Source organism: Oxyura jamaicensis, chromosome 13 (assembly GCF_011077185.1).
Source record: "Oxyura jamaicensis isolate SHBP4307 breed ruddy duck chromosome 13, BPBGC_Ojam_1.0, whole genome shotgun sequence".
NCBI classification, from domain to species: domain Eukaryota; kingdom Metazoa; phylum Chordata; class Aves; order Anseriformes; family Anatidae; genus Oxyura; species Oxyura jamaicensis.
The window spans coordinates 16,735,594-16,763,512 of NC_048905.1; the positions used below are offsets into that span (position 1 = coordinate 16,735,594).

At 48.2% G+C, this 27,919-nt stretch overlaps 1 long non-coding RNA gene across 3 annotated transcripts in view; it reads left to right on the forward strand.

Moving 5' to 3' along the window:
- LOC118174021 overlaps positions 1–27,919 on the forward strand; it is a 77,248-nt gene that overhangs the window by 3,210 nt on the left and 46,119 nt on the right. For 2 of the 3 annotated variants that reach the window (XR_004754496.1, XR_004754495.1), the window contains exon 2: positions 15,797–16,013. This is a non-coding gene — a long non-coding RNA (uncharacterized LOC118174021). Of the gene's footprint in view, positions 1–15,796; positions 16,014–26,164; positions 26,842–27,919 lie in introns of those variants that run through there. The other variant, XR_004754497.1, reaches the window with a different exon arrangement.

The window sequence follows — 27,919 nt, forward strand, 5'->3', positions numbered from 1 at the left end:
TTTATTTCAAGAATGAGGATTTTACTCCTCTCAACTCCCTTTTTTCCTGCGGCTTGCTCCTCTTTCCAGCAAGCCTGTTGTTCGAAGCTCAGCCCGGGGATTTCTCAAGCCCTGCAGGACCCAGGTTACAGCTGACCCAGGGCCCCAGCAGCAGATGAGATGCTTTGCAGCAACATTTTGCCTAACACCTGACTTATTCTGTGTTACAGAGGGAGAGAAGATGCTGTTAATTTAGTACGTGTTTTCCAGTCCACACAGGTGTCTTCTCTGGCTGAAACACTACCCGAATCTTAGGTGGGCAACTGGTACGAGCTATGAATACATTTATTGCTGAATTACAGCAATGGGATACGGAGAATGTGCATGCAATAAAAGCGTGGATATCTTCCAACTGCTGTTGGCAAAATGCTTGATTTGGTGAAGATTTATCATAACAAGTCATCTCGGCTGGAGATGGGCTTTCAAATGCCTCTGCTGCTGTACAGGCTGTCTCCTGACGAGCAGCAGTCACAGCAGTGGGGCTAAACTTGTGACAAACTGCAGAAGCACACGTCTTGTGTGACATTTGCAAAGTGACAACGAGCCTTTCCTTTGCAGTTCTATAATTTCCTGCAAATAATTTTATTACAGTGCTGTCTGCAGGCTTAAACCCAGTGCATCACAGCTCTCTGTGATGTACTGAAAATGCTTTCACACCAGGGGGGGGAAAAAAAAGTTCAGCTGATACAACACGATGCCTCTCTGTGACTTTCTCACGAGCCTTACAAGGCTCTCTAGTTGGCACGGCACAGCAGCAGGTCGCTCTGCCTGCCTCTGAAGGGATGTTTGCGTTGCAGTTTGTATTTTTGGGGTGGTTGCAGCAGCTGATTTACACTCAGCTTAATCTCAAAAGGAAATTAACGCTTCTGTGACAGCATCGTTTACAAGGAATAGCACATTCCTTGTCTAGAAGATCATCGTTGCCGTAACTAATTAACACAGCATGCTTAATTGCTTTGTGCAATTGAGGGTGGAGTTCCGTTTACCTACAGTTAGGTGGGGAGGGAGGGGGGAGCCTGGGCAGCTCCTCTGTACACTCAGAGATCAGCTCCGTGCTGCATCCAGTGGCTGTCTCAACTCGGTTTATCTTGGAGAAGATGGGCTGGTTGGCCCGGGTGGTTTTCAAAATGGATTTGTATCGTGGGTAACCCCAACATTTGGAAAATGAGACTCAGCAGACCTTTGGTGATCTCAGACCTGCCATAAGGGGCCTGAGCCTGTAATTATTTCCTTTAAAACCCCTCCCTCGGCTGAACGTCGAGAATATCTAATGAGCTGAAAGCCTTGGTAGCTGTCAATCACGTGTCGCCTCAGCCTTCAGGCTCAAAGGGCAGAGTTATTCCTGAAGACTCCTTATTAAAGGAAACCGCTGGTACAGCTGGCTCCGATCTCGCTAAGAAACGAGGTTGTAGATGGGTAATGTTACCGTGGAAAGCCAAATGCTTTAATCATACCCCAGCGTGTAGCAACAGAGTTCTGAAAGCCACACGACCTGAAAGCTTAACACAGCCCGCGTGTCGGATAGATATTTGAATATCTGCAAGCACTCGAGGGAACTTTGGAATGGCTGAATTTGGCGTGGGGCTTGGCAGCCGCAGCAGCGAGGGGAAAGTGCCAGGGATGTGGTGGGGTCTGTTGGAGCATTGTTCTGAAAATATCCAGGGAAGGAACCTGGCTATCGATGCAATTTTATCTGCTCTGTGGTCTCAGGAGCTTTTGGTCGTGCACCTTGTCTGGCACCAAGGAGGACAGAGCAAATCGTGGCATCTTTCTCCTTGGTGACACAGCTCTGGGGTCCCTCAGCAGCCCCCAGGAAACCCCAAGGGTTGTGCAGACCCAGCATTTTCTGACCTTGTTAAGCACTCACTGGTCTACTGCGGGTCACGCTGACTTCGTTTGCAGCCCAGATATGGCATGCAATATTGGATGGGCAGCAAGCAACTGCCACGGCATGTCACTGCTGCGTTGGTGGCTCTCAAAGGAGGGGGTGCTGCCTGCGATCTGGGTAGAATGCAGCTGGGCTCAGTGAATAAATCTGTCGTATCCTATAATGGCTGGAAAATAGATATATTTTGCCAGCAGTGACTTGCACCAGAGTCTTTGGTCCCTTTGTCCCCAAAGAGGAAGATTTGCTCACAGGAAGGAAGGAAGGAGGAAAACTTGCTCACAGCCAGGGACTAGGAGCAGTGGGGGCCAGTGTCCAGACACGAACAGGTCAGTGGTTAGGGCCATGCTTCGGGGTAAGGAGCCACCCCCGGGGGCAGCAGCCAAGAGGATGGGCTGGAAAACTCTGCCTTGTTCTCGTGGAAAGTTGGCGAATATCCTGGGCCTGAAAAAAATAGAAAAAAATACAAAAATACAAACCCACAGTACCCACCAATACCAGTCAGCTCGTCTGGGATTCCCTCCTGTTGTGGCGAGGCAATGAGAATGACTCGCCCGGACATTTTATTATAGTCAGTGGGAACCAAATGTAAATTATACGCTTAAAAATGAAACCGATAAAAAGCAAGAAGATTTAAATAGGAGAGTGGCACATAGCAGCCAGATTTAAAGCCAGCTGGAGGTTATGTAGTGGCAATGAGATTAGGAGAGCCAAAGAGAGAGCCCTGGGACATAATAGAGCTGATTTGTTATGGGTACAGAGCTGAAATAATAATAATAAAAAAAAAAAATCTATTCTGCCTGTTGCCGCACGCTTCCCCTGATCCAATAACGTTAATAAGATCCTAATGAAATGCTGGCAAATTTTGGTCTCAGTCATAAAACTTGAAGGGCACGCTCTGGTTTTCTCCACCTGAATGTCACAGGACAATGCCTCTTGAAGCTGATCTGAGTTTCTTCTCATGCAATCAAGTTATGAATATTTTGATGCATGTACTCCTTGGCAGGATTTAGTGCCTGAGCTGTGATCAGTGTCGGTAATGAGATAATACCTTTCCTTCCCCTTCTCCTGTCTGTGCATAAAGAACAAGCATTATCAAACGCAGCAAAGGGGTGAGTTTGATGCAAGCCAGGAAATTTTTTCTGTTGTATTCCTTTGGGGGAAGCCTGGTGCTCAGACCTGTCTGCAGACGTGCCGATGTCTTACGGATGCCTGCTGGTAATTTTCATGATGGAATAAGATGTTAATCTGCTGTCTTGGATGGAAGTTTCTTGGTCCGTTTGTGGTGGGTTAGCACGTTTCCTGAGCTCCCATTTCTGAACCTCATGAGTCTGGGAAAGAAAATGGGAGCTGTTGCAAATGAATCAGGGGAGAAGCTGGTGTAAAGAAAACGGGTAAATTCCTCTCCAGAGGTCGGTACGGTGTGGTCTGTAAAATCAGATTCACAACTCAACAACATTAGCAAATACACGGGACACCGTCACGCCTCACCAGCCACCCTGGGGCAGGAGCAGGGCCAGGAGCTGTACCTCCTCCCTGGCACGTGCCCGTCCAGGCCCACCAGGACCGAGGAGATGGCTGCAGCCCCTCTCATCACCTCCTCATTGCATTCTGCTTCTGCTTGCAATTAGCAATCCTCTTATTAAATAACGCTTTGTACAAGTAACTAAACATGCTCTGTTGCTACTGCAGCCCTCCCAGGTAGAGGGCTCTGCCTCTCCTCCTGTGCTTTACAGCCTGTGAATTTGTTGGTTAGTCCTACAGGTGTAACGATGGCATCGTATCCCCCTGCACGAGCAGTGAGCAGCTGATCAGTGTTTCAGGTTGGTCTTTCTTTAGCAGATAGCTGGAATTCGGAGAGTTTTCATTTTGAGCCCTGAAGACAGGAATAAATAACGCTTGTTGGGTGGTTGGTGGCACGTCAGTAACAGCTCGTTATGGCTTGGGCATGGCAGAGGAAAAGAAAATGTGGGGTTGGGGAATAACCAAGGCAAAAGCTGGAGCTCGCCTACGGAAAAATTGTCCTTCTTGGACATTGCTTTTTAGTTTTAATTATCTGTGTAATATTATCTCCAGAAAATCTAATTTTTTTGACTAATTGGTTAGTCCCTGGCTGGGGCTGACGGAAGGCAGGCTTTCGGGGCGGTGTTGTTGCACAGCTGAGGAGGGCCATTAGCAGTAACGCACACTGAAGCCGAGTCTCTGAAGTTACACAAGATGTTCCAACGAGACAACGGGGACAGATATGAGCGGGAGCCAAATGCGTTGCGAGTTGCTCACTGTAACTGAACCGAAAACATGTGGTTCAGAGAGTCTCTCGTATCTGCCAAATTCCTCCCCGTCCCCTCGGCCACGCCGTGCCTCTCGGGGCAGCTCTGGTAAGAGCAAGGCTCCTGTCTCCCATCCAGAAGGGTCCCTTGGGGCTTCCCCGTGCCGCCAGACCTGCAGCAAGGTGAACAGCTTCGTTGCAAGCGCCGGATCGCAGCGTCAATAATTGATTTTGTCAGTTCCTGCTGAGATCTTGGAAGCAAATCCCTGACGGCCTGGTGAATCTCAGCAGTGAGGAGAAAGGTCTTTTGTCTTGGAAACCTGCGTTTCCTGAAGGTGTGTTTCAGTCTGTGTGGCTATTCCTTCTGTTAGTGAAAGAAGGGATCAAGTGATCACACTATCTGATGCTTTAGTTGTGGCCCCTGTGAATTCCAGATTCCAGCCTTGGATGGACCAGAAGACATGTGTACTGTGAGGGTCCTCACCAAAGCTGTCGTTGGTGCAGCTGATCCCCAGACACCCACTGGGAAGGCTGTTTCACGAGCCAGCAAGTGCCCTGTTGCCCAAGCACCTGCCTGCGTACAGGGTTTGGGCTGAGGACAGCCGGGTTAGGCAGTGTTGGGAGACGTAAGGTTCAGTTCATGGGCGTCACAGCAGGAAGAGAACATCCTCATTTTGGATTTTTTTCACAGTGAAATTACTTATTTTTCTTTCCGAAACAGAGCTGAGGGTAGGAAGCAGTGTGGTCCTTGCAGCCACGATGATCTCTTTCTGCCCCACTTCCACCATCTCCCCCAGCTGGCCTCCAGCGACATTATTATAAAACTCGAATAATTTTCCTGAAGGAAACAACATGCCAGAATGGCCTCCCAGGGTGTCTGTCTGGAAACGGGCTTGGCTCCCAAGCAGTAAATTGAACTGTAGTAAATTAGAGAGGCATTCTGTAACTTCAAAATTGATCATTTTTTAAATAAATGTTAATATATTCAAAGGAAATTCTCTGATCCAACGGCGTCAGCCTATGCAAGCATTAAGGAAAAGAGTCAATCAAGACATAATTTTGTGATCATGTAATTCCGAATGGCTTTGTATTCTTTCTAACTCACTTATTATTTTATAGCTAGAGCTCAATTGCACATAGCCATAAAATGCTGTTTATGCCGATTCATTCGTTCTCTTGACCCTTAGTTAAAATATAATTTTTCAAGATTCATTTTAAGCTGAAAACATGTCAATCTCTGCAGGTAATAAGAATGTTAATAGGCAAACTCTTTAACTGCAGGCTTTCTCGATGCATTACACATCAGTTGCTAATTGGACTTGTAGAAATTGCTGAAATATGTTATGAACGTTGGGTCTGATCCACTGGAGCGTTCCTCTGGATCTGTGTCAGTGAAATCAATTACCTGCCTTCTGGTCCCTTTCCATTTAAGTCTGGATTTGCAAAGTGCAGTATTGAAAACAGGCTAAAAGCTGACGGAAGTAATACAGGTCACAGCTTGGAACAAGTTGTAGTTTTTAGCATGTTTTCCTAAAGAAATGACACTTGTGTTACCAGGCTGCCGGCGTACGTGTTTGTGTGAGGACCTCTCCCTTCCTTTGGCAACTTTTGAACCCGCTGACAAGTTTTGCCCCTATCGTCTCATGACAGAATCTTTGAAGTGGTGAAATCCCCCCGAATTCAGTGACAGCAGAGATACGCAGAGAAAATCCTTTTTGGAGTTCTAACCTACAGGAATGGCTAAAGGGAGACCTCAGCTCCTGGCTGAGCACCGGGGAAGCAGCAGGGGAGAGGGATCAGCTTGTAGGGATGCTCAGGTGAGCAGAAAGCTCCCCAAAGCTCGGGCTTTGGAAGGCACGCGGGAGGCGCACTGGCTCCTGCAGAGCTGCTTGTTTAGCCGAGCAGGAGAAGAGCTGGAATTTCTAACCAAGTCACAACACAAGCCCTGCTGTCTCTTGTAATTTCTATAAAATATCTTCCACTCTCTCTATTTTACCTGCAGATTCTTCACCTTGCAGTAAATTCAGAGGTAAACCAATCTTAAGGAGGTGCATGCGTGCGCATTTTTAATATCACTGGTGTGGAGCGCAAGGTTACATTTCTGGCTGCAGTACAGCGCGCTGGGCATGCATGTTTTTCCAGCTGCCTGTCTGTGCAGCACCCTTGCAGAGGCAGTGTCAGCCAGGAGGTTGCCTTCCTGCTCGTCTCTTGGCTTTATTGTTGCTTATAATGCACTCACAAGGCTGCTCCTGCTTTCATCTTGTCTTTTTACCGCCTTGCTTGTTTTTATCTTCATCCTGTTGTCTTTAGAAAGGTCTTTATAGAACAGCGTCTATCTGTTATGCACATCTCCCTCTTTTATTAATAATTCATTAATCAATTTAGAGGAGAGAAGAAAGGCTCCCAAACCAGCAGTGAGGAGCGATCACAGCTCAGGAGCGGCGCCGTGCAGATTTTGCACCTCGGGCTGCGTCGCTCGCTGGCGCGCCCTGCACTGCTGCCAGCGGTGGCGGCAGGTCTGTCTTTGTAGATCTGCTCTTTAAAAAAATTGTGTGCTTTTCTACCAAGGGGAAAAATGCTCCCTGGGAAATCCATTGATACTGAGCAACGATGGCGCTGTGTTTCCGGAGCCGGTGTTTGATTTTTGCAGGGAAGCAGCCACTGGTGTGTGCGCCTGCGAGCGGCTGCTGGGCACAGCAATTACCGGCTCATCAAGAATTAAAATTCACCAGCGACTGCGCAGCCGTTTCACTGAAGCTTCTGGTAATAAAGTCAAAATTGGTTCCATGACGTGTAGGAATCAATGCCTCATTCTGAGCAGGCAGCTTGTTTTTACAGCCAGCGTCCTGTGCTGGTTGTTCTTCGTCCACCTTGGAGGTGCTGGTGCTGCCAGGGGCTCCGCGGGCTGGCTCGGCGCGAGGATGCCAGGGTAGGACATGGGCACAGGACACGTGTCCCCATGTGTCCCCGTGTGTCCCCGTGCTTTCTGTGCCCGGTGGTACAGATGTCTGGTGGGCAGCGGCTGGGCAGCAGCTGGGCAGCAGTGTGGCCTCTGCCTTAGTCCCTGTGTCTAATTGCTGCTCATCAGGAGCTGCCTGCGGTGCTCCTTGGGCAGCTCCTGTGGGATGATTTGGGGACGAGGCTTCTCTGGTTTCTGCCGTGTACAGACTCCTCTGCCCTGCAAATTGCCACTGAATTGTTTCCAGTCCCCATTATTTTACCATAACCAAGTTCCTTTTACACACCTTGAAGCTTCGCGTTAAGATTCACCTTCTGGATTTCCTCCAGATGGGCAATACAAAGTTTTGCTTATTTCTCCTATAACCTTTGGTGGGTTTGGTGCTAAACCTGTGGTGTTACGGCACCTTAGTGCTTCATTACTCGTTTTGGAGGCAGCCTGGGATCTGACTGTGCTGCTCATCCAAGGGGAAGTAGCTCCCCGGCACAACGTTACAGCCCCTGTTAATAATGCAGTCAGGTCACCAAGAACGGAGTTTTCCCTCTGGGGAAAGTTAAAGACCTCTCTCGGTCTGCTTCTGACCCGGAGTTTGCCTCTGACAATGCTCCTTTCAGTGCCCACAAGGCAACACACTGAGTAAACGGAGCCGGAGCGACCCTCTGGAGGTGGTTGAGTCCCCAAACCCACGAGACGTTAAACAAGCTCCCATACTCCAGCCCGGCTCCTGCCACTAAGTCACAGGAAGGGATAACATTATGAGTTTGTAATTTATTTCCATATTCCTTAATCATATTTCAGTGGCTATTTGCTTTATGACCTTTAAAACCACCTTAGATTTAGATTGATAAATGGGTGGCAAATAAATTTAGCAAAATAAGCAATTTCAGCCTATGGAAGGTCAGCAGAGGGCTGTGCAATCACGGCTTCCATTAATACGTTATATTTCAGTCAAAAGCTTTTAAACGCTGAAGGTTTTCAGAGGGAAAGCCTATAGCTGTGATGAATGGCTTTCTTCTAATAGCTGAATGGAAAATGAAAAGCAAAGCAAGGCAGCAACCGCCTGGCTGCTGGCTGTGGTGTCCCTGCAGCCACGTGTGCACAGCCCAGCACGGCGCCCTGGGGGGCTCAGCTGGCCGGCGTGCCAGCCCACGGGACCATTTGGATATTCTTGTCGATGAGTTAATCGGCAGAGATTTCTCCTGATAACAGTACTTGTGATTAACACGGAGCTGGAGCAGAGCTGCAGAGGACAGGTAGAGCAAACAGGCGTTTTGATGAGCAGGTCTTATGGGGAGAGGGAGGAGAGCTGACGTTAAGGCTCCGTTTCCCCCCAGCAGCCCATCCTGCAGCACCAGCTGAGGTCCCAGTGGAGGAATGGACCTCTCTGAAGAGGCAAAGTTTGTCGGATGTGTTCCTTGCTGCATGTTAGCCCAGCTACGTTCGTAACCTTGTGCAGGCATCTCCCGTTTGCTGGGGCAGGGTGGGCAAACTCATGGCCAAAGCAACGTGAAAGCCTCCTCCGGGACTGAGCTGAGCTTGGCTTCGTGTTTAAAGCTGTCTGTGGTGTCGGGGCTTGGAGCTGCTGAAAGCAGCAGCGAGAGGGGATCATTACGGGAGAGATCCAGGGGTGACATGGAAGGGGAACATTAAAAGCAGAGCTAGAGCTCATTTCTGGTTCTCATAAAAGGGTACGCTTGCTACGAGTGGAGTTAAAAATCCGCTGTAAAACCTCTCTCTCTCTCTCATACAATGAAATAAAGTCAGTTCTGGCTCCTGAGAGCCGTGGGTCAGATGGCTGCCCTGGATAACAATATCAGGAGAGGCTCAGAGGTGCTGAGCCTCGTGGGGCCGGGCTCTGTGTGGGCTGGGGCTCAGGACCAGCTCCGTGCTCCTCGCAGGAGGCTGAGCCCACAGCGGGCAGCCCCTTGTAGCTGCCGAGCTGCATCTCCTGGGTGCGAACAGCATCCGCCCCGTGACCCCGAGCTGCATGGTGGAGCATGGTGATTCCCCCAGTAAAATGCACAAAACCCGTGCTGGTTCCTCCGCCACCCTGCACCTGACCCAGGGGCTCGTCGGTGGCACCGATGCAGGGCTGGCCTGGGGACAGCCGTGTGCTTGTGCCAGCCCAGGACCTGTTGTCTCCGGAGCAGGAACCGTTTGTTAGTGCCTGAACTGCCCTGGTGTTCGTGTCTGATTTAGTATCACTTAAGAAAGTGATGTATGATTTCAATTAGGAAGCAAAGATGCTTACTGCATCTCCATGATATGTTTGGATGGAGAAAAGTGCTTTGCACGGACTTTCTCTGTCGGGGGAGGGAAATGGAGCACGGGGTGTCGTGGGTTGCCTGCCGCAAAGTTATTTCAATGTCGGCTGGGAAAGAAAAGCACATCAGGTTCATCCTGCGTGTGCCAAAGCTGGCGCAGAGTCACTGGGAGGGATGCAGGGGCTCAGGTTGGTGGGGCCTGTGCAGGAGCAGGCTGCTGGGTGCCACCAGGGGACTCTCCATGGTGCTGGGTGCTCTCTGCTGGCTGCAGGAGCAGCTCCGTGGGTGCCCTTGTCCCTGCACGGCTCACACCTGGCGGGTCGTCCTCCAGGGGGACAGGAGCCCATGGTTTTGGGGGAGGGTAATGAAGGTTTGTCCCTGCTGCTGGTGTGGAGTTCCTTGGCATGGCTGGGCTGAACTTCACAGCCTGGCAGTGGTCCAAGGAGCGCTGGGGTTGTTAAAACGCCGAGCTGCTGATGTCTGGTGGCAAGGCAACGTCACCTCCTCGCACCCAGCTCTCCTTCCAACGCTGGTGCCACCACCACGTCCAGGACAGAGAAGGAGCCTGGAGGTGAAGCGGGGCTCCTGCAGCCCCGCAGCTGCCAGGGCAGGGACAGAGGTTTGTGAGCTGGGTGGATGTGGTGGAGGTGGATGTAGTAACGGCTGGGTGCACGTAACACAGGAGAACCTGGAGCATCAGCCTGGCCCCCTTCATTTACTGGCCCTACCCTACCTCTGCTTCCAGGTCTCTGAATCTGTGGCTCTCCAAGAAATGAACCCTTTGCTCTCATTGCCTTCTGCTAGCAGGAGCAGCACCGGGTCTGTGTCGCAGCCTCAGAGCCCCTCGGCCTGCTGCACCGGGTGGATTTGCTTCCATGGCAGTGTTTTCTCCTAGAGCCACATCATCAGCTGGTTTGGCTAACTGCATCACATCGGGGTGGCCACGTCCCCATCCCCTGGTGTTTTCAGGACGATTTCTAAAGTCTTGTCCATCCTACCCGATCACCAGATGATCGAGGGGGGAAGAATCAAAGTGTATTTAGGAATGAGTAGCAGAGTTGCTTTAAGACAATAAAACTTTAAATTACAGGCGAGGAAACACACAGTGCCAAGAGTGGCTGAAGCCAGCATTGATTATTCCATGTTTTTCACACACTTTTCACTGTTTTGGCTCGGTCAGCAGGAGACCTGGCTCCCCTAGAGTGCTGGGTGTCGGCGTGGTGTGGGGACGGGAGCCGTGCTGCAGCTGGCAGCAAGCTGAGGTTAAACTGCTGGCACCTGGCTCTTCTCACACTCCCCATGCCGGTATTTCAGTAGTGCCGTGTTCTTAGCAAGTCAGCGCATCCCGTACTGTTACCGATATAAAATCGATGCCAGCCCTAGCTAAAAATGTTGGTTTCAGATCCTGCTTGCTATTTATTCCCGGTGAGGGAGGTTCCCATGTTTCGGCCATGAGGACTGTCGAGGTGCTGAACCAGCCCAGAGAGCTCTCGCTTTCCTTTAGAACAACCTGCTGAAGTGCCTGAAGTGCTTACAGGCAAATGAGTTACCTCGCGTTGACGGAGGAGTGGCTATGGAGCCCCTGCACAGAGCAGCACCCATCGCCTTCCCACCTCTTCCCCAGGGCAGAGCAGGGTGCTCGCTTCACCTTTGGCTTTCTGCTTAATTAAACGTGACTTAATTACATCGCAGTGCCTGCGCCCGTGCACCCCTGAACGCTGCTGCCGCCCGTTGTCCGTCCTCAGCCCTGGGAGCTTTGGATGGGTTCCCACAAACATTTGGGAGTTGAAGGTGAAGCTGACAGCAAGCTCTCCAGATTCATGTACTATTCATGCAGTCCTCTAGGCTCCAGTGGAGCCCTTATAAGATAATAAGAAATTAATGAAACGTGGCAGTCTACACCTCCACCACAGTTTTCATCCAGGGCTCTGTGCGTTTTGCTAATATTTATTAACTGAGCCTCGCAACAGTCTGCCCGGGGTGCCGGGGGGTTTGCTGACAGAGCTGCTGCCGCTCGCTTTCCTGGGGGTGCCTCTGCCTTCAGGGTGGGAATACAAGGAGAGCTCCGGGCTGGGTGCCTGGGGGTACGGGAGGGGGCTCGGGAATACTGAGCGCAGCTGTGGGTGGGAGTGGGGGCACGGAAGGGAAAAATGGGCGCTGAGCTGGAGGACAAGGTCGGGAAGAACGTCCCATTTCTCAGCTCTCCAGGGGCAGACTGGTGATGGGAAGTTAGGGATGAGAAACGGCAGGAGAGGAAGCTGGAGAACCGAGGGAAGGACAGGCCTGAGCGAGGGCAACAACGCAGGAGGAGCTGCAAGGTGATGGGAGACAGGGGCAGGAGAAAGGCACTCGAAGAAGGACAGAAGTGAAGGGCTGGGAAGATGAGTTACCAGGAAGGACTGGAAAGCATCTGTGAGCCCTAATGTGCCCTTGTGTCTTCAGGATGCTGCATCCGAGCCACTCTCATGCACATTTCTTGTTTGACAGAGGAATAACGGTTTTCCCAGCTAGGTTCAGTGTGGTGTTGGCTTTTATTTCCATTCGAAGCCGAGTGAGATCCCCCAGCACCTGGAGCCATTCTGCTTCGCTTGGGCACGTGCACCCCAGGCAGGGCAACATCCTGACCTTGGAAACGTCCCTCGCTGAGGCAACAGACCCCTGTGCAAAGGTACGATAGAGAAAATGACTGCCGTGATTGATGTGAGTGCCTATCTGCCAGGTATTGTGTGTAGTAATGTATCTGGAGGAAAAAGTCCATCATTTTCCAGGTTATTGAATCTCGCTGTGTAGCCCACAGATAGCAGGCTGTTGCCGTTCTGCGTTTGCTTCAGAAATCAGAATAATCCCAACCTACAGGCTGGCTCCCTTTCACAGAGGTTTCCTACCCTTTGTTGTGTTCTGTAAAAAGAAATTGGACAACTAGACTGAAAAATACCTTTTTATTCTTTATGCTTCCTAAGCAATATTTGAAGGTAAGCTCGTTCTCTACTTATACCAATTTAATTTCAAACTGCTTCTTTAGATCAGTGATATTAAGGTGCTGCTCAACATCTTCCAGCCATAGGTAGATGTTAAAAATCCCCCACACGGCCCTGCTCCAGCTCGCACTGAGCCCGATACCTTCATTTTATACGGTGGTGGATCCTGGATGCTTCTCTTGAATGTGTTAAGAGGCCAAGCACAAACAGGCACGAGATAACCTACTTCTGCCTCTCACTATCTGATCCTAATTCCTCGTAGTCTGAAGAGTGTCTTAGTCCTGGAAAACCCAAGTGTTTATTATTATTATTAGTTGCAATTTTTGTTCTTGCAGTTAATTATGAACCTCAGTCTATTTGTTAATACTGCTCAGCTAAGTCTCCACGCCTTCAGCTGCAGTCCTTGAACAAACACCAGTGATTTAAACCAGGACTGGTATTGTAATTTCTTTTCTCCACCTACTAAAATTGGATTTCCTATACATTATTTACAACTGTTTACTGTCATCCCGCTGTGATGAAGACAAAAGCTTTGTGGCTTTTCTGATAAAATCTGCTGCTGTTTTGCGCTGACATCCCCTCAACGACTGTGTCAGCACGAGGGTGCTCTGTCACCTGTGCAAGTCAGAAGTGATTCACGTCTGTGGAGCATGGCTTGCCATTGAGGTTACTTTTGTGAGGCCCAGTGCTCCAAACAGCTGCTTCATACGAGCTGCTTGTGCGTGAGGCTCTCGGCAATACCTCGTCCTCTTCTCTTGGCTTTCCCAGGAGGGGCTGAGCCCACCAGAAACGAGGCGATCCTGAGGCCTTGAAGAGCAGCTCTGCAATAAGCACCAGCAATAACAGACGTGAACGGGCTGATGTGGGCATTCTGTATGAGTAGCTGATCTTATGGGAAGCTTAATTAATTCTCAACCTGTTGAATAACAAACGAGATCTGCGTGAAACAGCCTGAGGATGCAGTGCTGGTTGCAACGTCTGGGGCCTCGAGAGGTTTTTGCCATCCGATGGAGAATGAATTAAGGAACCCAAGCACAGACCACCTTCTGCAGCCCAGGTGGAGTTTGCTCTTGAGCAAAGGATCAACTCGGGGCATTTGCAGTCAAAATTCAACACTGCATATGTAAGAGGAGCTTGTGATGGTGGCGGAGGGGCTGGTGGCTGCAGGCTCCCCCTTTCCCTGCTGCAGATGAGGGGGGGACCCCTTAGGGCACGCTGCCGAAGGGCTTCTCCTCTCCAGGTATCACCCGTGTCGCCTGGCTGTGCAGAGGCACATCTCACCTGACGAGGTGCTCTGCCTTTGCACCTTCACGTGTGAGGACAGGCAAATTTATTTAAATTTATGATGGCTAATGGGCTTATCTAACTACAGTTAAAATAACTTGCTGAATTATTCATGTGGTATTTGGAATCATGATTGTGGGAACAAATTAGCCGACTGCAAACTGAAGGCTGCTGCCGCTCATTAATAATGCATGGGAGGAGGCCTGCACCGGGCGAGCACAGCGATGGGAAACTCCGTCATGGCACTGCTCTTTCTGGGCAGTGTTTGCCTGGAAAAGCCTCACAGGCTCCACTGCTGGCTGGCTGCTCGGATGGGATCAAGGACGGGGAGGCAGCATCAGGGAGGCGTTCTGCGCTTCTGAAGGGTGGCGTCCCACATAAACGCGTGGCCAGCGCAGGGAGGATTTAGACTTTCTGTAATATCTCCAGCAATGGGAAATCCTAATGTTGTCAGCTCTTCTTGTGCAAGCAGTCCCAGCAAAGACCAGTTGATTCTAGAGAGCTTCCTTTCAAAGATCAAGTGGTACCCTTGGCTGCTGGGTGTTTAGCAGAGTGATAATTTCCTTTTTTTAGGTGTAGCTGAAAACGTCAGATAATGTGGTGGACATGTAAGAAAGCCACCTCATCACCTGGGGATCACCCGACTGCCATGCCTTTACACAGAAATCAGTCCTGCAGCACCAAAGACCTGGTAGATACGTAAGGACTCAGGATTGTGTCAGTGCTGAAGGCCTGGCAGATTGTTTGGTGTGCCACCAGATAAGGATGGTATAATACAAACAGGGCACGACTTGGATAATGAGGGGCTATATGTGAAGTGATATGATTGCTTGATTAAGATAATAGTTGAAGCATGTGGAGAAGGAAATTATCATTTATATATTGCTGATTGTGAGGTTTATTTTAAGGACATAATTTAGAGATTGTCAAAATCAGAAATAAAGATCCTGAGCAAAAGGAGTCACCAAGAGGAAAAGAGTACTTGGGACTGAATGATGAATGTCTGAGGCCAAGCCGGGGGGACGGGTGGGCAGCAGGGGGTGGCAAACATGAGAGCTCCGGTCCTAGCAAGGACCAGGACCACGAGCCAAACGCTGTCAGGGTCAGAAAGCAATTTGTGGAGGTATCCACCTCATCCATTGTGGGTTGGTGCTGCTCGAGTTTGGCAGGATGTGTGCGAGCTCCTGCTGCTGGCTCGCTCAGCCAGCTCCGTGTCTGTGCTGCCAGGAACAAGGGAACAAGGGAAGGCTTTCTCCAAGGCAGCCGGTACGCTGCCTGCATTGCTGATTTGTTCATCCGGGATGTCTTTAATGTGATTAATGTGGAGGGTTTTGCAAACTGATCAAGACAGACCTGGTCTGCCAGTAATTTCTGCTCAATTACGGAGATGTTCAATTTCAAACACACCATTGATACGGTAATAGAAAAAAGCTAATTTAGCATCTTGCACGGGCTTCAGGTAAAGTGGAGGCGATACTGAATATTGATCAAACACAGACACACACACACAACAATGCTTGGGTTAAGTGATAAATGTTTCTGTAGAGACCGAGTAGGTTTATACTGACTGCTATCCCTCTGCAACCTCGTACCTCAACTCCTGCTACCTTTAATTAGAGCTGGTCGGGGCAGGCTTTCAGCTTGCTTCCATTGTATGCCCATTATGAATCAAAAGTTTATTTACTGCTCCGGTTGATGCGTGGGAAATAACGATATGGTGGATAAGCTCACAACTTGCACAGCCACCATCAAAATGCCACAGCGAATGAACCCACCCGGGTGTTATGACCTTGATGCACAATTTAAATAGATGATTCTGCAAGCCAAATAAAACCTTTCGCATTAGGCAGTAGATGAGCCACTTGTGTGAGCTACAAATGCAGCTCCCTCCTCTCCTAATTAATAACACAAAATAGTGGTAGGGTAGATTTATGCGTGTCAGCAGAGCAGTTAGCTGTCATGCCACTGATGAGTCAATGGCTTGTTGTGCCGTAAGTGCTGATAATGCTCGGATCCGGGCTGGGCACTAAGCTGTGATATGGCAATTTAGTTTTCACACCCCATTTAGTTATGCTTTTATTCCAGATTAATCTCTGTTTTTCCCCCTCTTTATTTCAGTTCTAGTGCAACAGGCTCAACAGTGACCGGGTCACGGTGTGAGGGCTGGCTGTCGCAGGCTGAACTCCGGCTGTGACCGCTGCTGCAGGTTTCGGAGGGCAGGACACCCCGCAGAGCCAAGGGATCAGCCAGCTCCTGGGCACAGCAGCGCCTGGTGACTACTGAGGACCAAGGTCCATGGTCAGATCCCAGAAGCAAGAGGGAAACATCACCACAGGTAATTTATGTTGCATTAGCCTTTGCTCAGCAGCATCATGTTCAAAAACTGAAACAAACAGCAAAAAGAAGAGGTTTCGTGGTCCCCAACTATGAGTTTTTAGAGGGAGGGTACTGTAAGAGGTCTTACGCTGGTGCTGCTTCACATTGCTGCTCCACAGGGATTTAAGGTGAGGAAAATTCAGGAGGGACTTGGGTCACAGCTTGGTGGAGACAGGGCTACAAAGAGCTGCAGTGCCCTCCCTGCTAGCTCCTAGAGGGTCTCCAAAACAGGGGCTTGAAATAGCGCTTGGTTTTGAAGTGCTGCTGCTCTGTCTGATTTGGAGGCTGCCCAGCAAAGACTCTCCTTCAGCACAACATATGAACGTAAATGATCAGAGATCATCTTGGGGCACCACCAGCCGGATTTGGGATGATAAGCAAAAGGCTTTCCCTGCAGACATGGAAATGCTCAACACTGTGCAGACCAAGAGTGCCCAGGACCATTTTCAGCATTGCTCCATTGAGATTTCAGCTGGGGTGCGCTGATTGAATTCATCTGGGACAGGAAACCCTGGAACCCTGCACCCAGCTCACCCCTGGGCTTCCCCACAGCCCTAGCAAAGTGTCAGTCAGTGCTATGTGGCCGGCAGAAATGACCACTGTTTATTTTAGAAAGTATGATGTATGACAAGCAGAAAAAAGGAAAACTAACCTACAAATAATAAGAGATCTTTTACATGGTTTTTTAATGAAAGTATTATATTGAATTTATGTGTATGTTCTCATACAGAATAATCAGCTTTTGGTGCTAGCCTGAAGCTCCTTCAGACCGTCCCCGAAAGGCAGAGGAAAATCTGCCGTGCCCATGGGACTGAGATGGCTGCAGCAGAGGGGAAACTCTACCTGCAGCTGTTCTCTGTACTTTATTCCTCACTTTGTTATTATGCAGAACTCATGAGGAGTCTTTATTTCTGCTGCCCCAAATCTCAAAGCTTTTTTAAAAATTCAGCCAAACTGTTCTTTGTGCTTGTGAACATCCTACACCGAGAAAAGGTTTTAATCCTTCCAGAGCAGGAAATACATTGAAAAATAGCACCGAGTAAAATTAAAGTGTACAAGGGCTGCTACCCCAGACGGGTGATGGAGGGGCAACGTAACTTGCTGCTTTTTGGAAACCCTGACTTGGAAAGGATGCATCTGCTGCCCAGTTTTTGACGGGGTTCCCATGCCCTTCCTGATGCTGGAGCTGTTGTAGCTGAGCTCAGAAGTGTTGTTTGACTTGCCTGTGGCCAGTTGGGGCTGGTCTGGATTTCCACTCCGTCACCCTTTTATATTCGTTGTTCATATACATAAGATAATAAGGCTGAAAGAGGAAAATGGGTATGGTGATAGAGAATGTATAAAAAGAGCAGATGATGCTAAGTAATGACCGTTAAACTACATAATAAATCCTTGGCAATAGTACAAAACCTTTGCAGCTGCTCACAAGGTAGAATTATTTCATTGCTTCCAGGCTTCATACATGGATATATAAGTCAGTGCATCAGCATCTTCAGGGACACATCCATAATAAAGATAAGACTAATTTTCATAGCAATGTTTTTTCCTGTCAGCCAAAGGTAATTAAGTGGTTAAAGGAGAACTCGGTTTGCTACCTAATGTAAAAAATAACTCATGCGTTTTATGTCTCTTAGTCTTCCAACTTTCCTCAGTGTCAGGCCACATTGGTTTTGCATTTACTGTAACAACCTTCCAGTAGATATGAGACAAAGCGTGCTAAGTGGGGGGTTTCTAATCGCTTTTCTTTTGGGTCCGGTGTCCCAGCTACCTGCAGCCTTCAGGTACGATCAGGTCATGGGTCTGAACTAATCAGAAGTAATGTAGAGACAAAAGAATGCGTCCAACACGAGGTGAAACTAAAAATGATAATAATAAGGGAATTGAATAGCAGCAATTGAAAAGGTTTCTAATGTCTTAGATGGTGCAGTAACGCTCCTTTACTATTTACCTTGAGACCAGTTCTTGGCTTTTGAAAAGTTTTGCAAATGTGTACAAATTGATGGAAGTGAAGCGCTGTGCTTTCCGTACCTCCCGTACCTTGCTAATAGAAAAGCTTTCTTGGAAGGGAGATTGGGCTGGTGCTGGGAGTTTGTGCTTGTGCTCTGATCCTCAGGAAGCTATAGGAAATCTGCAGAAAATTAATTTAGTCTGGAAAGTGCTCCGTTAAGCCGAGGTAACAGACAAATCTGGCATTCCTCAATGGCGCTCTCGGGTTTCTTCCAAATCTTTCTACGCTGATCATTACTTCTACACCATCCAGTCCAATATTCTCTAAAATTTCCTAGCACATCTTGCCAAATTACCCCTGCAGTTGAAGAAGCTTCATGGCCGAGGCAGATGCACTTCAAACCACGGTAAGTTTGGCACTCGGTGTTTTAGGACAGAAGCTCGTCCCAGGCGCAGGCTCCTGCTCTCTTCCCAGCAAAAGGGGAGGTTGTCCAAAACTTCAGGGAAAAAATAAGAATCAGATGTTGAAGCTTCATTGTTAATGTTGTTTCTGCGGGTGCGTAAAAGGGAAATTTAAGCCTTGCTTTCTGGCCAGGCTCCCGTGAAGTCCTTCCCTGTGAGGAGCACAACCCTCCCGCGCTGCAGCCAGGCGCATGTCCCGTGGCTTCGTGCCCTTTCCGACCCCCATGCCTTCCAAGTGCAGGAACTACTTTCTTTTCTTCCCTTTGTTGGTTTTTTATGCTTTTCCTTGTAACGGCGTAATAGTGGGAGAGGAGCTTGTAGAAATAAAAGCTTTCCACTTAAAGGCTGCAACAAAATGCTTGATACCAGGGAGGGATGAATGAGACCTTGAAATTACAGCCTGCAATATATGACTCAGTCCTGCTCGTGGGTACTAAAGACATTAATTTCTGAACACTGTCTGCTTTAGTAGGTAATTTTTGCGAAATGCCTGGAGAGGCTGGTGCACTTCGCCATATACTGTAATGAAGTATGGCAGGCTTTAGAGAGATGAAGGACTTTGCAAAGGTGCAGCAGCTTGACACCAGGATTCATTTTGAGCATGAGCTGGTTCCTATTTTATCTAAGCCTGATTCCGTCATCCTTGGAAAGGAGGGTGCTTGCTTTTGATGGTGAATCTTGTTATAAGTACTTATTTGGCATGCCAGTGAATAGGAAAAGCTATCATGATTTGACATATGAAACGTGAAGTCTCAATTACTTTTATGTTGTTTTTCCTTCTGTGGATCGGGAGTGAAAAATATATTTTAATTAAAAAGTGAAATATGATATCCAGATCTCAGCACGCCTCATGGAGAACAATCTAAATTTTGGAGTGCTTCATAAGTCTTGGAGCAGAGCTTACGCTGCAGTGCGCAGGCATGGGCAGCAGCACAGCTGATAGCACCGCCTGATGGATTTGGCCATTACCTGCCAGTTTCTTTACTTAAGGGAGAAGGAGGCTGCGGATGACATCCTGCATATTCACATAGCTGTTCCTGCAACATCCCTCTGTATGGTTTGTATTTAGATCCCTTTCCTCCTCGCAGGCCTGATTTTTTTAAGGAAATGAGGGTTTTGAGCTTGTGCTTTCCGTCTTCCTTCATTACCTCCTGCCCAGCCACCTCCAGCCCACCGACCAGCCTCACCAGAACACGACAAGATGAAGGCTCAGAGACGTCACACCTGGTAAAATGCTCCAGCAGCCAGTGGTGGAGCAGGGATGTTGCTCAGGTAAAACCAGGGAGAGGCAGGTTATTGTGTGTTGCTGACATTGCCTGGGCTATTGGCTGGCACGCTGGGTGCACTGGCAGCAGCACGTGGGCACGAGGCCAGCCAGAACAACGCCAAAGCCACTGGGAGCACAGAGGTGTTTCTGAGCGGGTTATGGTGCCAAAGTCACGTTGAGAGAACGCTTGCCTCAGTACGAAGGAGCGGCGGCTCTCTTCCCCATCACATTACAATGTGGCATCGTATTTTGTGCTGACAGAAATGTAACTGAATTAGCTCCACTGGTCGAATTAATACCTAATTTAAAGTGGGTAATTCTTGGCATGCTGGGCAAAAACTTCTCCTAATACATTTTGAAGAGCTACGTCTGAAAATGTAGACAGTGTTTTTGCTGCCCACGTTTCTTATTTTTTTTAAGGTCTTTCACCGTTCATAAATAGTAACACACTCCTTCAGTCTGTATATTTACAATACAGACCTTGATTCCTCCTCCTTTATGGTAAGTGGATCAAAACCAAAGTCCTTTACAGAGCTCCCTCCAATTTCCAAATAATGCACCGTTTCAGCAATAAAGCAGTGTTTTTTTAAGCAGAAAGCTGTACATACACAACACTTTGCTAAGCTAAGTGTGCTGAAATCTAACTGTTTTTAATATCTACCCCATCATGATGCTTGCATTTTCCTTTCAAAGCTCCAGCTGCTGGAGTTTGAGACCACTGCATGTTGATGGGCGCTTCAGGTGGTGTTTCCTCAAAGCAACCCCACCAAGCAAGCTTAAATGTAGCCCATGCCTTACTGAATAACACCAGAATCATAAAATCCTGTGCTAAGAGAATGGCAGTCGCTACACTCGGTAGTGTATGGTTTGAGCAGTGCTCTCCGTATCTAAAAATGTCAACAACTTGAAAAGGAATCAAAATCAGTTATGACAAAAATATAGATGGATAATTATGCAGTGTTTTAATAGGATCATAAAAAATGCATTATATTATCTGCATATCTTGCTCTGAAAAAATAGAGAAGGAAAAAAATTAACATTAAAAAAATCCTACATCTGTGACATCGGAAAGTGCCTCAAAGATGCTGGTGCTTTGCTCCAGACAGAGCTTGCTGGACGTTCATGGCATGCAGACCCAAACTCCTGCTGACTTTAGGCCCGCAGAAGCGTGGAGCTGAGGACAGGGAGGGTGCAGTGCCCTTCCCGAGGAGGTGGTGGAGGACTTGTGCTGTCCTGCCTCCTGTCCTCACCTGGTGTGGCGGGGGACCCTGTGCTTTCCTCCAGGCCCATGGCAATGGGCTGCCCTCACCCAGGCCAGGGGTGCTGTGGGCACGCACCCTTCCTGGTAGGACGTTTTGGGGCATGGATCACACATTTTTAAGCATGGTAAGGAGTCCAAGAGTAAATAAACGGGATCTTTCTATATTAGTCCTCTTGGCACTCAGGCTAGAGTTCATGATAATTGTTTATTTAATATGTAGTCTAAGTCACTAATCATCTTTACTTGTAAGGATCTGATTGCATTTAAACCCCGGGAAGTCAATGACTGTTTTATTACTGATTTCATTAAGGCCAGTGTTTTAATCCTTGCCATCTAAATCTCCACATTTGAGCAGAAATTCCTCTAGAGCTCGTTACTTTAAGCATGAGAGCAATGGGTAAAGCTTACCAATCACCCCATCCATTATTATATTTAGTACCAGGGTAGCTGCGGTGATAGAAGGACTTCTCAAACAAACAGTCATTAAGTACGACAGCGATAATGGAATGTGCGCTGTGAAATTATCTAATTACTGACACTTCGAGTCTGTATCAACAATTTGTTTTGAAATGGAATATAATTAAATTCCTTTGCTCCGAGTACATCCCAAAGAACAATAAGCTTTCAGACTTCAAATAACAAAAAGAGAAAAAAGATGACGTGTAAAAATGATTTGGAATATTTGCAGAAGACGTGTGCCATGACTCCCGCTGCCAAGCCTGTTTGCTGGCTTCTATTAAAACCTATTGATGGTTCTGACAATGGAAACGATCTTCCCAAAGGAGAGGGAGAAGATGAGGATGGTAGCAGATGTTACAGCACCCCGGAATGCTGTATTGTTGGCAGTGTGAGATATCTGGAGCCTGATTTGAAAAGCGATTGCTTTATTGGGTCAGAGCTTTGAGAAGTCATGTAGCAAAATGAGCAGATGCATCTGATCTGTAATGCAGAACAAGAATGATCATCCATGTTTCCAAGTGTGGAAGGTCGTCGCTGCAATTTGCTGGACAGGCTGCGAGAGGGAAACGTGTCACTGCTAAGTAACAGAGTTAGCTGGGCGCTCGGAGAAGTGTCTGCAGCCACGTGTGACCCAAACCTGCCGGGTTTCTGTAAGTCTGAGCGTGTGAGGGCTGCAGGGAGCAGCCTGTGCCGTGCAGGTGGCACCCGCCTGGTCGCAGGGGACGCTGACAGTGGCACCGTTGGCTTGGGAGGTGTAAGGGGCTGGGGCTTTTCTGTCTCCTGATGCACAGGGCAGCTTTGCTTTGGCTGTGCCAGGAGTCTCTGGTGGGGAAATAGACTCTAGAAGTATTTTGAAGAGTGTCTTTCGAGGCACTAGCACAAGTACTCGTGTTAAGAGCAAGAGTTGAGGTCAGGAAAAAGAGGCCCTAGGCAAAAAAAATGATGTTTTCTGGATTACCTTGCTTGTAGCTTGCCAGAGCTCCTCCCTTTTTATGTTTTTAACAAGAAATCTAGGTTGCATGCAGCTTCTTGCTTTTTTTTAATGTTGCTTTTCCTGCAGTAGCAAGAAAACCTGTGAGTAGTGTCGCCTTCCGGTAATTTGTATTTTTGATTTTTTGAGTTAATTAGAAAACACATAACCCAGCGGCATAAAGCCGCCGAGGATGTCATCGCTCAGGTATCGCAGCCTTAATAAAAGTCAGAGTGCCCCTGTTCGTGAGCACCTGATGTTTATGGCTGCTGCTTCTGAAGTGCATCGTGTTTCAGCGTCCGCCTTGGCTCGTGTCCATTCTTGCTTTAACCTCAGTGACTTTGGCACAGTTATTTCAGTACTGAACTTCACCTCTTTTGTCTCCGAGTCCTCAGCGGAATATGAAGTCTGCTGCTTGCTTATCAAATATGAAGCCGCGCACAACTGGGCAGCCTGATGCTAATGGAATCGATGCAGCAAAAGAGATCTCCCAACCCCTCTGTACTTCTTACAATTTACTTTGCTCGTCACCCATTAATTCTTATATTGATTTTTCTATAAAACACAAACTGCATTCCTATTGCAGCCCAGGAAAGAAGCCCATTGATTATATTGGAACAAGGTATCTTGTAAAAATGAAATGCCTAAAACATTTAAATGTAGTAAGCTCTGGTAAAGTACATAAATCACGTTGCTTAATGTTGTAAATGAGTAGTGCTGCCTTAAACAAGGAAAAATATGGCACCCTAAAACAATTTTGACACAAAATAGCAGCCTCTGATTCTACGTGCCTGCCAGTTTAGAAATGCTATCAATAACGGTTATGGTTGTTTGCAGGCGGGGGGGCGGGGGAAATGTTCTCAGTCTCCCCTTTAAAAAAGTTCCTTCAAAGTCACTTTCCAAAACTGGCAACTGTGGCGCTTTACCTGGCTATAAATAAGGCCTGATTACTACCGTGTCCTGTTTACTTTTATCCTGCACTCATCAAAACCTTTCTGATGCCTCATTACTAACGATGGTTTCACGAGCCGCAGTCAGGCCGTGTGCCCGGCGGTTATTGCTGGGGGGTGACTGCAGCTGCTCCCCGCCACCTCGCGCCCGCAGCGCCCGCGGGAGAGCACGGACACAGCTCCACCAGCCTCGAGGGAAGGTGGCTAAAGGGAAATTCATCCCTCTGCGCTGCTTGGGGTTTAACCCAGAGCACAGAGGGCTGCCGATGGGGTGTAATTTTGCATTGTGTGAGTGTCACAGCAGTGAAGAGGAAGAATTTCTTGATGTCTATTACAAAATAGCTGCTTTTTGTCACCAAAGTCATAACTGCAGAAATCTGTTGTGGCTGAGATTTGTGCAGTGCTTTGTGGACCTGGTCGTGATGGAGGACTCCACCAAACCCTGCACAAGCCCAGGAAAGCTTTGGAGAGCCTGCAGTTAATGAGAAGACGAGGCCAGACAGGGATGGATTCGGGTCCAGCAGGAATGAAAGGGCCGATAGGGTAAGAAGGACTGGCACTGGTCTCAGCAGCTTTAAAACCAGAGCTGTTTCCAAGGTGTTCAGGATCCATGGCAATAAATTTGATGGGATGGGGAGGGGAAGGTAGGAGGAAAGCAGAAAGGAGGGTGATTAAGGTGGTTATTGTGCAGTGGCTTCGCGTTTAAGCTGGTCAGAGTGGGGGCCTTGGCTTCCTGCTCAGCGCTGTGTCTGTGCGTGGTGCCACAAAGCCTCGTGCCAGCTTGTCGTGAATGAGGCTGGGAAGAGGGAGAAGGAGAATTAACTCCTCTCAGATTAGAGCTCTTACAACAGGAATGGGGCTGACGTCTGTTGCCTAACCCTTGGATGTGTGTTTCTGTTTTTTTTTTTAGTTCTTGTTCCATCTTGCTGGAGATGTTCATCTCTTTTTTCTTTGATTCAACTTTTTGCACGTGCTTTTCTCACCTGAGAATCACAGCAGCCGCTGCAGAAGCGGGGACGGCTCTGCCAAACTTTGTTTATCCGTCAGCTAAAGGCTCCCTGCCTCTGGCTACATCACCCTAAACCCCAGCAACACTCATGTGACTGTAGAGGGGTTGCTACAGACTTTACCTAGGGAGAGCTGAATTTGGCCTGTTGCTCCAGAAAGGATTTGCTTTAGGGGATTTGCAGATTCCCTAAAGCTGCTGACACCCTTCCTGCACGTGGCTGGTGGAGGATGATGGAAGCGGGGCTGGGTGTCAGCCCTGGGTGCAGGCGGCAGCACTGTACAAGTGCAGGGGGGAGCCAGCATGCCTAGAGCGTGTGTATAGATCCTTATTTATTTATCATTATTTTTTTCGGGATGGGAACTTTATAGGAAGGTGGCAGATGTTAGATTGACTTTGCTCAGCAGGAAACCTGCAGCTGCAAAATTCCATTTAATTCTTGGGTGCTTCGTTATTTGATTTCATTAATGCCAGGCTTTTCCTGCATGGCTGCCAGTCATTCTCGTTAAATTTATAACATATCTGCTTGATTGGAGGCTGCGCTTGTACCTCTTTGGTCAGCACTATTTCTTCCAGTTCTCTGGGAATTAATACCTTTGGCAGAGCATAGCAGGTCTGTTCTCCAGGGGCTTGGCAGGGCAGCAGGACATCTCTCTTGCCCACCTCCACCCTCTCCCTTCCTCCAAGACATGGGAGAAAAATAAAATAAAATCATAGAATGACATTAGGGTTGAAACTCCCCTGAAAGAGAATCCTGCTCCTGCAGGGGGGAAGTCCATGAGGCCAATGCATACCTAAAAGTCATCTCCAAAACTTTTCTAAGGTAACGACTGAAGTCAGTTGCTATCCCACCAAGGAAGGCTCCATTTCCCAGAATGAAGCTCTTACCTTTTGGATGGGGAGGCGAATCCTGAAAATCCCCAGGATCTTAGTCTTTCTGCAGAGAATAAGTAATCCAAAACAGGAGACTTCCACAACTCTTTTAGTGTATGGGATAGGTTTTTTCTGTTTATTTATGCTATTTTTTTTTAGGTCAGTTTAATCAGTAATGAAATGTGCTGGTTCTGGAGTGCCAGGGGAAGGAAAAAGGGAGGTGTGGTCCCGCTACAGGAGGGCTACAGGGATCCACAACGCCCGGGAGCGTGGAGCAGAGGAGCAGGAGGTGGGCAGCTCCTTGCCCCCACCTTGCCCCGTGCTGCTGCAGGAGCAAGGGCTGTTTTGATCCTTTTCCCATTCTACTCATAACGGTGTAAAAGTACAAGGGAAATGCTGCACGAAAGGTGCATTTACACCCATACAAAATGATTGTTTTCTGCACAGCAAAGATTCAACAGCCATCTAGGTCTGCATTTGCAATTGCTTCTTCCATTTCTTCCTTATTTTATGCTGGTGCATTACAGACACGTTCTGCCATACTTCTTTGGCTCTTCATCACACGGGTTTCATTTCTTGCTCAGATCACTCTTCAGGGCTTGACTGGGGCAAAACTTTGGACATTTTGTTTTCCTAACAGCCCCTTTGGTTGGCTGCTGCAAATGGAAACAGCTGCAAAGAGGGCCCCTGCCTGTGTTTGGGGCGGGGAGCTGGTCCTGTCAGATCAGCCGTGGAAACCCAGAGGAGTTGAGGAACTGGAGAGGAAGACCATAAAGAGAAGTGCCTCATCTATTTATTATTTATTTTTTTTAGGAGAGTGAAGCCCATACAGCTGTGTTACTTACGCATGCAGCACAGCGAGGAGAGCACCTTGCTCTGATGCATGGGCAGGAGCTGCAGCTGCTCAGAGGAACGGCTCAGATGGGTGTTGTGGTGCAGTGCTGGCGTTCTTACAAAGGTGCAGCAGGCGTGAGGAATTAGAGGCAATCCTCCCCCCAGCACCAGGGAGCTGGATGTCTGCACTGGGCTTTTGCAGGCTCTGCTCCAAACCTGGCTATCGCCACTGCACCGTGACTGCTCCCCTCCCGATAGCAGCCGCGTGCTGGGGACACTTGGTGACAGTGAAAACCCCAAGCCAGGAAACGTGCCTGGTGGCGTTCTCTGAGGGATAAAACGGGGACTTTGAGGAGTACAAGCAGAGTTACAGAGGTGCGAGCCTAAATACCAGACCCTGAGCTCCGCTTGTCTCTTTTGTGGAGGTTTTCTAGCGAGCAGCTCCTGGCAGTCCTCGTCCTTTGTAGCTCCTGGCAGCACGCTGTGAGGCTGTGGGAGGTTAATTAGGGAGCCAGGCAGAGCTCAGGCTTCCACTCACAAGCTTCCAGTGACTCAGGGCTTTTCTCCATTAAAGCTAACCTGTTTACAAGCCTGCCTTCTATTTATCTAACGAAGATAATTGTTTTCCTCCAAAATGCTGTGATGTCCTTGTGCTGAGGCAGTGCTCCTGAAGGTGGGTTGTTACTGGGTTCCTTTACCCCATCCCCAGAACACCAAAAGCAAAGCTCGGGGCCCGCAGGATGACGGATAAGATCTGAGTGAGTTACTTTTTGTCGTTAAGCTGCGTTGAACGGGTCTCTCTCAAAATGAAAACTGAACTTGGTGTAGTGCAAATGAAACTGAACTTGGCATAGTGCGACGCTGGGAGCTGGCAGCAAAGGCTGTGCGTGGCGGGGGAAGGCTCACCTGCCTGGTTGGTTGGGTTTTCGGCGGTGGGGTTGTCTCTTCTGGCTTGGCATGGTGTTTTTGTTAGTCGCTGTAGGTGAGCGTTACGGTTGGGGTGCTGGCGAAGCAGTTGCTTCTTCTTAAGGTGCTGTGGAGAGGCTAAAGCAGCTCAGCTCCTGATGGACTTCAGGCGCCTGGTTACCAGGCAGGGCTTGCTCTTTTTCCAGGTATTTTCCTTTCCAAATAAGAGCTCGTTAATTAGGAGTGCTGCCCTGCAGTGGCCCAGCCTACACTTCCGAGGAGGTGATGTGCCCTCAACTCCAAGTGTTTCTCCTCTCTAACTGCTTGCATTGCTTTTTTTCTGCCTTGGACACAGGCAATTGCTCCTGCTGTACAATGCTTCCTTGGATGATTATCAGTTGACTTGTATTAATATTTACAATATCTTTTTTGTTAGTAATTTTTTGCTACTACAGGAAATGAAATGCAAATTAACAACTGTAAAGATTAAAACATAATGAAATGGGACATGAGCTCTGGAGAACTAATGAATAGATTGGCTCGAAGGCACAAAAAGATGTCCTTCAAAACCAGAGATAAATAATGAGATAAATAATTTTGAAGCAATAAACAGAGAGAGAGAGAGAAATACCAAGTGTGGGACTAATTGTTTCACACCGATGTTATAATTGCGTTCCTTTTTCTTAATAAAAAGATGAAGTTTCTCCCTAAAGTTAACCAACTGTGTAATGGCTGCTGGTAGATCTCTCTGAAGGTGCAAATCAGCACATCAAAACATCTGTTTGTTTACTTTGACTGTCCTCCGCTGGTTGTTTAACGAGTGTATCGGGCTAGCAGACAGAAACAATGTCTTTTAAAAAGTATTTGTCTCCTGTGCCTTCTACTTTCAGAAGTAGGAACGTGGATCTGGAGCTGCTGAGTGCTTCTCTG